Consider the following 9,046-nt stretch of genomic DNA (forward strand, 5'->3'; position numbering starts at 1 on the left):
TTTAAATCTGGAGGTGTCTTCAGGCTTAAAATGAGTTTCTTGGAAGCAACATATAGATGGGGTTTTTTTTTAATGTTTTATTTATTTATTTGACAGAGATCACAAGTAGGCAGAGAGGCAGGCAGAGAGAGAGAGGAGGAAGCAGGCTCCCTGCCGAGCAGAGAGCCCGATATGGGACTCGATCCCAGGACCCTGAGATCATGACCTGAGCCAAAGGCAGCGGCTTAACCCACTGAGCCACCCAGGCGCCCGGGTTTTGATTTTTTATCCATTCTGATACCCTGTCTCTTTTGACAGGGGCATTTAGCCCATTAACATTCAGGGTAACTATTGAGAGATATGAATTTAGTGCCATTGTATTGCATGTAAGGTGAATGTTACTGTATATTGTCTCTGTTCCTTTCTGATCTACCACTTGTAGGCTCTCTCTTTGCTTAGAGGACCCCTTTCAATATTTCCTGTAGAGCTGGTTTGGTGTTTGCAAATTCTTTCAGTTTTTGTTTGTCCTGGAAGCTTTGAATCTCTCCTTCTATTTTCAATGATAGCCTAGCTGGATATAGTATTCTTGGCTGCATGTTTTTCTCATTTAGTCCTCTGAATATATTATGCCAGCTCTCTGGCCTGACAGGTCTCTGTAGATAAGTCTGCTGCCAATCTAATATTTTGACCATTGTATGTTACAAACTTCTTTTCCCGGGCTGCTTTCAGGATTTTCTCTTTGTCACTAAAACTTGTAAATTTTACTATTATGTGACTGGGTGTGGGCCTATTCTTATTGATTTTGAGGGGCGTTCTCTGCACCTCCTGAATTTTGATGCTTGTTTCCTTTGCCATATGGGGGAAATTCTCCCCAATAATTCTCTCCAGTATACCTTCTGCTCCCCTCTTTCTTCTTCTTCTGGAATCCCAATTATTCTAATGTTGTTTCGTCTTATGGTGTCACTTATCTCTCTAATTCTCCCCTCGTGGTCCAGTAACTGTTTGTCCCTCTTTTGCTCAGCTTCTTTATTCTGTCATTTGGTCCTCTTTATCGCTAATTCTTTCTTCTGCCTCATTTATCCTAGCTGTCAGAGCCTCAATTTTCTATTGTACCTCATTAATAGCTTTTTTGATTTCAACTTGGTTAGATTTTAGTTTTTTTATTTCTCCAGAAAGGGCTTTTATATCTCCCGAGAGTGTTTCTCTAATATCTTCTATGCCTTTTTCAAGCCCAGCTAGAACCTTGAGAATTGTCATTCTGAACTCTTGATCTGACATATTATCAATGTCTGTATTGATTAGGTCCCTAGCCTTTGGTACTGCCTCTTGTTCTTTTTTTTTTTTTTTTTTTTTTTTTTTTGTGGTTAATTTTTCCGCCTTGTCATTTTGTCCAGATAAGAGTATATGAAGGAGCAAGTAAACTACTAAAAGGGTGGCAACAACCCCAGGAAAATATGCTTTAACCAAATCAGATGAGATGCCAAATCGTGAGGGGGGAGAAAGGGGATAAAAAGAGGTTCAGAAAGAAAGAAAGAAAAAAAAAAGAAAAGAATTTTAAAAAAACGAATAAAGAAAAGTATAAAAAAGAAAATATATATTAGATAAACTAGTTAAAAAACATTAAAAAAGAAAAGGGCAAAAGTTTTTAAAAAGTCTTTAGCAGAAGAGAAAAAAAATGAAAAAGAAAAAAAATTAAATTAACTGCAAGACTGAAAAATCACAGGGAGTAAGCCATGAGTTCCATGCTTTGCTTTCTCCTCTGGAATTCTGCTGCTCTCCTTGGTATTGCAACCGCACTCCTTGGTAGGTGTACTTGGTCTTGGCTGGATTTCTTGTTGATCTTCTGGGGGAGGGGCCTGTTGTAGTGATTCTCAAGTGTCTTTGCCTCAGGCGGAATTGCACCGCCCTTATCAGGGGCCGGGGTGAGTAATGCGCTGGGGTTTGCTTTCAGGAGCTTTTGTTCCCTGAACACTTTCCACTTTCCATAGAGTTCTGGAGGAAGGGAATGAAAATGGTGGCCTCCCAATCTCTGCCCAAGAGAAACCGAGAGCTTGGGGCCCCACTCTTCAGTGCACACTTGGAGAAAAGCGCTCAATCACTCCCATCTCCCTGGCCTCTGGCTGCGCTCCGAGCTCACTCAGCCTGTGACCAAGTGTCTCTGTCTCTGGCACAGCAGATCCCTGCGCTCTTCTGGGGGCGGGGGGAGGTCTCCCCAGATCCTGTGGGGTCCCTGATCAAAGAGCAGTGACCTGGCTATGCCATGGAGCACAGTTTAAGGTAACTTCGAGTTGAGAGCTCACTCCTTGGCTCCGTCTCTGTAGCCGGCTTCTCCGCTCTAATACCTCTGAGCTCTGTGACAATCAGACAACCCTGATCCTTCTGTGACCCTGTGGGACCTGAGACCACGCTGTCCCCACATGGGATTCACCCCGGCTTAGCCTCTGGAGTGATGTCCCTCAGTGGAGCATACTTTTAAAAGTTCTGATTTTGTGCTCTGTTGCTCCATCACTTGCTGGGAGCCAGCCCCTCCCCCCGTGATCTATCTTCCCATCGCCTGGATTCACTTCTCCGCAGGTCCTACCTTTCAGAAAGTGGTTGATTTTGTTTCTAGAATTTCTGCTCTTCTCTTTGATCTCCTGTTGGATTTGTAGGTGTTTGGAATGGTTTGATAAACTATCTAGCTGACCTCCTGCTACCTGATGTCATCCCAGCCTGCTACTCCCCCACCATCTTGACTCTTCCCTTCCTTCATGATTTTATTAATTTGGGTCCTTTCTCTTTTCCTTTGGTTAAGTGTGGCCAGATGTTTATTAATCTTATTAATTCTTTCAAAGAACCACCTTCTAGTTTGTTGATCTATTCTGTTTTCCTGGGTTTTATTTCATTGCTTTCTGCTCTAATCATTATTATTTCTCTTCCCCTGCTTGTTTCAGCTCTGTTCGCTCTTCTTTCTCCAGGTCCTTTAGATGTAAGGTTAGCTCATGAATTTGGTATTTTTCTAATTTTTTGAGAGAGGCTTAGATGGCTATGTATTTCTCTCTTAGGACTGCCTTTGCAGTATCCTATAGATTTTGATCCCATATATTTTCATTCTCAGTAGTTTCAGTGGATTAAGTTTTCTTTAATTTCCTTGTTGACCTAATCATTCTTTAGCAGGACGCTCTTTAACTTCCAAGTATTTGAGTTCCTTCCGAGTTTTTTCTTGTGGTTGAGTTCCAGTTTCAAAACACTGTGGTCTAAAAATATGCAGGGAATGATCTCAATTTTTTGGTATTGAGACTTGATTTGCAACCCAGTATGTGATCTATTCTGGAGAAAGCTCCATGTGCACTCAAGAATGAGTATTCTGTTGTTTTAGGGTAGAATGTTCTGTATATATCTACGAAGTCCATCTGGTCCAAAGTGTCACTCATAACTATTATTTCTTTGTTGATCTTCTTAGATCTGCTTAGATGATCTGTCTATTGCTGGAGTGAAATGTTGAAGTCTCCTACTAATTGTAATATTATCTATGTTTCTTTAATTTGGGTATAAATTTGTTGATATAATTGACTGCTCCCAAATTAGGGGCATACTTAAAATTGTTAGATCTTATTGGGTAGACACTTTAAAGACGATACAGTGTCCCTCTGCCTCCCTTACTAGTCTTTGTTTTAAAATATAACTTGTCTGATATGAGAATTGCTACGCCAGCTTTCTTTTGAGCTCCGTTAGCATAATAAATTCTCCATCCCCTCACCTTCAGTCTGGAGGGGTCTCTAGGTCAAAAATGAGTCTCTTGTAGACAGCAAATGGATGGTTCTTGCTTTTTTATCCAATCTGATACCCTATGTCCTTATATTGGAGCATTTAACCCACTTACATTCAGAGTAACTATTCAAAGATATGAATTTAGTGCCACTGTATTCCCTGTGAAATATTTGTTTCTGTAGATTGTCTCTGTTTCTACCTGGTTTATATTACTTTTGGGCTCTCTCTTCGTTTATAGGATCCCCTTTAATATATCTTGCAGGACTGGCGTGGTGGTCACATATTCTTTCAGTTTCTGTCCGTCCTGGAATTCTTTCTCTCTCCCTTCCATTCTGAATGACGCTTTGCTGGATAAAGTATTCTTGGCTGCATGTTGTTCTCATTTAGTACCCTGAATATATCGTGTCAGCCCTTTCTAGTCTCCCTGGGCTCTGTGGATAGGTCTGATGTAAACTAATATTCCTACCTCTCTTGGTTAGGAACCTCATTGTGAGCTGCTTTCAGGATTTTCTATCTCTGAAATTTGTAATCTTCACTTTTATAAGTTGGGGTTTTGATCTATTTTTATTGATCATACCTCTACCTCTCTACCTCTTCGACATGAATGCTTATTTCCTTCTTGAAATTACGTATTGTTCCTTCAGCCTTCTTCTGGGGGAGAGGCCTGCTAGGCTGTCACTCAGGCAACCCTGCTTAGGCAGAGTTGCCCTGCCCCCTGTGGGGTGGTGGGCTCAATGGAATCCAGATTTTTGAGCTTTTGTTCTCTGGCGGCTTTCCACATCTCTGCCCTCTCTTCCAAGTCAAAGCAGAAATAACCACACCCAAACCTCAGACCCAGAGCAGACAAATCTTCTGCTCTTCACTGAGCTCTCCAGGGTACGAAGTCTCTGTCTGTCTGTACTCTAATAACCACAGCCTCCCACAGTAGTATAGCCCACAGCAACCCTGGGATCCCAGAGTTTGATCCTAGGGCTGGGTACGTTTCTGACCTTTGTGCTTCTAAAACTTCAAACTACCCCGAGTTTGCACCTCTGCTCCTGCAGCTCCTGGATCCTGGCTGGGGTCTGCTCTAACGCCCTTTCACCACTGCTACTGGTCTGCAAGTCTGTACCTGGTCCCCAGCTCTGGATGCGTTTATGCTCTGGTGTTAAATCACCTTCTCAGCACCACCTTATGGTGGCTCCCTCCTCTTTCTGTTTATCTTCCAATATCTGATTGCAGAATCATGGCTCCACCCTTATACCTCAATACTGCCAGAGATTTTCTGCTTGTAGAAATTTAGATATATATTCTTACATCTCAGGCTGATTTCATGGGTGTTGAGAATGGTTTGGTAGATATCCAGCTAAATCAGGCAATCGGCTGAAATAGGGTCCCCTACTCCTCTGCTATCTTGCCTTTCCCCCTTACAGTTAAAATTTTTAAGAAAAAAAATAAACTGAAAATGAATTATACATCCAAACATAAAAGTGGAACAATTATAAAACTAAATCAGAACAGAAAAAAAAATCTTGATAACCTTAGGGTAGGGCAAAAATTTCTTAAACTCAAGCAACACTAGATGTAAAATTTTACAAATATAATAAAATAGGTTTCATCAATATATGTCTTCTGATCTTTGAAAGAACCACTACCAAAAAAAAAAAAAAAAAAAAGGCAACCCAGAGACTGAAGAAAATGCATAATACACAATACATATATCTAACCCAGAATTTCTAAGATATATAAACAAGTACTACAATTCAAAATAAGCAAACATTATAAGCAATTCATAATAAGCAAAATCAATTTTAAAATGGGCAAACGATTTGGACACTATGTAAGAGAAGAAAAGGGAGAAGGTGAAGTCATTTTCAGGCAAAACAGGGAAGACCTGCACTATATAAGAAATGTTAAGGGAAGCTATTCAGAAAGAAGGGACATAATACCAGACAAATTTTTATCTCCACAAAAAAATTCAAAGAACTAAAAAAATGTATCAAAACATTTAGTTTCAGCCAAAGCACTAGTAGGAGGGAAAATTATACAATTAAATGCTTATATTAGCAGGGAAAGAGGTCTAAAGTCAATAACACAAACTTCTAACTTAAGAGAATAGTAAAATAAGAACAAATCAAACCCAGGGCAAGGTAAAGGACTGAAACAATAAAGAGGAGAAATCAATGAAATGAAAGCAAAAATACAAGGGCTCTTGGGTGACTCAGTCGGTTAAGCATCTGCCCTGGGCTCAGGTCATGATCCCAGGGTCCTGGAAGTAAGCCCCACACTGGGCTCCCTGCTTAGCAGGGAGTCTGCTTCTCCCTCTCCCTCTGCTTCTCCCCCCATTCCAGCGTGAGCTCTCTCTCAAATATTTTTTTAAAAAATTTGAAAGCTGGTACTCATATTTGAAAACACCAGTAAAATCAGTAAAACTCCAGCTAGACCAAGAAAACAGACAAAGATTAGGACTGAAAGAGTGGACAGCTCTACTTGTCCCACAAATAATGCAAATAATCAGAAATCTTACAAACTACTATATGCCAATAAATTTGACAAATCAGATATATTGGCCAATGTCTTAAAAACAAGCTACCACTATTGGGTATTAACCCCAAAGATACAGATGCAGTGAAAAGAAGGGCCATATGTACCTCAAAGTTCATAGCAGCAATGTCCACAGTCACCAAACTGTTGAAAGAGCCAAGATGCCCTTCAATAGACGAATGGATAAAGATACGGTTCATATATACAATGGAGTATTATGCCTCCATCAGAAAGGATGAATATCCCAACTTTTGTCTCAACATGGATGGGACTGGAAGAGATTATGCTGAGTGAAATAAGTCAAGCAGAGAAAATCCATTATCATATGGTTTCACTTACTTGTGGAACATAAGGAATAACATGAAGGACATTAGGAAAAGGAAAGGAAAAGTGAATTGGGGTAAATCAGAGGGGGAGATGTAGCATGAGAGACTATGGACTCTGAGAAACAAATGGAGGGTTCTGGAGGAGAGAGAGGTAGAGGGATGGGTGAGCAGATATTGCATGGAGCTGTAGGTGTGGTGCATAAACAATCTTAAAACACTGAAAAAATAAAATTTAAAAAAACAGTAGAATTCAAAAAAATAAATATAAAAATAAAATAAAAAACACAAGCTACCAAAGATCATGCAAGAAATAATAATCTGGATTGTCCTAGCTCTATTAAAGAAAATGAATTCAGAGGAAAGAACATCTCCCAAAGAAAAATCCAGGCACAGATGGCTTTAATAATAAATTCTAATAAACATTAAGGAAAAAATAATACCAGTTCTACACAAACTTTTTCTAAAAGAAATAGAAGGTACATTTGATAATTATTTAATGAAACAAGAATACCAAACCTGACAAGTACATTATAAGAAAACTAGTCAGTATCTCCTCATGAACACAGACACAAAAATCCTCTCCAAAATATTGAATCCAACAACAGATAGAAAATTAATACATTATAAGCAAAAGTGGATTTTTGCCAAAAACGCAGGGAAGGTCAAATACTTGAAAATCAATTATAATAAAGCACCATTCGTTAAGTAAGAAGAACCATCTCAACAGATACAGGGAAAAATCTGTGACAAAATTCAACATGCAGTCATGATTAAAATAAACACACACACACACACACAAAACAAACTAGGAATGGAAAGGAACTCTCCCCTCCCCGATAAATGGCATCTACTAAATGCATATTGATAACAGCACTCCTACTCAATATCATAATGGAAGTCCTGCCACTGTAGTAAGGCAAGGGAAAAAGTGGAAAGGCAGATGATTGCGAAGAAATAAGCCTGCTTAGATTCATAGACCACGTAGTGTAAACATAGTAAATCCCAACAAATACATAAAAAGCTACAGAACGAATAAGTGAGATTAACAAATTCATAAAATATTTCAAAACACCATTTGTGTTCTATATACTAGCAACCCCCCACCCCACCGAAAACTGGTATTTAAAAATAGTACCATTTAAAAAAGCACTAAAAAAAATTTTAAAACATGGGCTTAAATCTTTAAAAATAGTGGAATTTATGCTGTGTGCATGCTGAGAATTACAAAACACTGATAAAAGAAATCCACGATGATGTTAATGGGTAGAGAGATAATGACCACGAAAAAAAAAAAAGACTCAAAGTTGTTAAGATTTCAGTTCTCCCCAGACTGATCTATAGATCTAGCCATCACATGTAAAACCATGTAAATGGGGCACCTGGGTGGCTCAGTGTCTTCGGCTCAGATCATGATCTCAGGGTCCCAGGATTGAGCCCCACATCAGGCTCTCTGCTCAGCAGGGAGACTGCTCACCCCCACCCCACCTGCCTCTCTGCCTATTTGTCAAATAAAATCTCTGTCAAATAAAAATCTTTTTAAAAAAAAGTAATGATTTTTGTAGAAATTTTCAAGCAGATGTATTTACATGCAATGGCAAAGGAACTGGAAAAACATACTGATTTTGAAAAAGAATTATAGGATACACTTTATCTGGTTTTAGGTTTTACTGTAATATATGCAGTAATAAAGAAATGTGGTATTGATGAAAAAGCAGAAACAGATTGTAAGAGCAGAATGCAAAATCAAGAAATGCATCCTCACATACTTGTTCAATTGATTTTTCTGTAAAAATGCAAAGGCAATTAAATGAAAAATGAATTTTTCAACAACTAGTGCTGGAAATACCAATGTACATATGCAAAAAAAAATCAAAAATTTAAATTCCAAAAAATAAATTCCAACTCATAAATATAAAAAAACCCAAAAAAGTAAAGTAAAACATAGAAAAAAGCCTTTTATTTTTGTTTTCAAGTAGGCATAAATCTCTTGATTTATAATTTTATGTTAATAAAATTAACTTCATAAAAGTTAATAATTTAGACCTCAAAAAATTTTTAATTTCATCTTCGCAATAATTCTGTTCCAAGCCAAGATACCAGATTTAAAACAAATCAAATGAGACAGTTTTCAGCACTTGGGACATCCCCGAGAGATGGGAAATGGAAATGATCTCTAGAATCATCCCAAGTTACAGTCTTTAAAGCCTTGCCAGGACAGGACTCAGGGAAGGTGCACCAAGGCACAGTTTAGCAACCTCAGCTCCAGGGAGTCCAAGGACAGCAAGCAGGGTAGAAGATGCAGGGCAGAGTGAAAGGAAGAACCCCTGCTGAGGGTCCCCCAGGACAGGACTCAGGGAAGGTGCACCAAGGCACAGTTTAGCAACCTCAGCTCCAGGGAGTCCAAGGACAGCAAGCAGGGTAGAAGATGCAGGGCAGAGTGAAAGGAAGAACCCCTGCTGAGGGTCCCC

This window comes from Mustela nigripes, chromosome 6 (genome assembly GCF_022355385.1).
Source record: "Mustela nigripes isolate SB6536 chromosome 6, MUSNIG.SB6536, whole genome shotgun sequence".
Lineage (NCBI taxonomy): Eukaryota > Metazoa > Chordata > Mammalia > Carnivora > Mustelidae > Mustela > Mustela nigripes.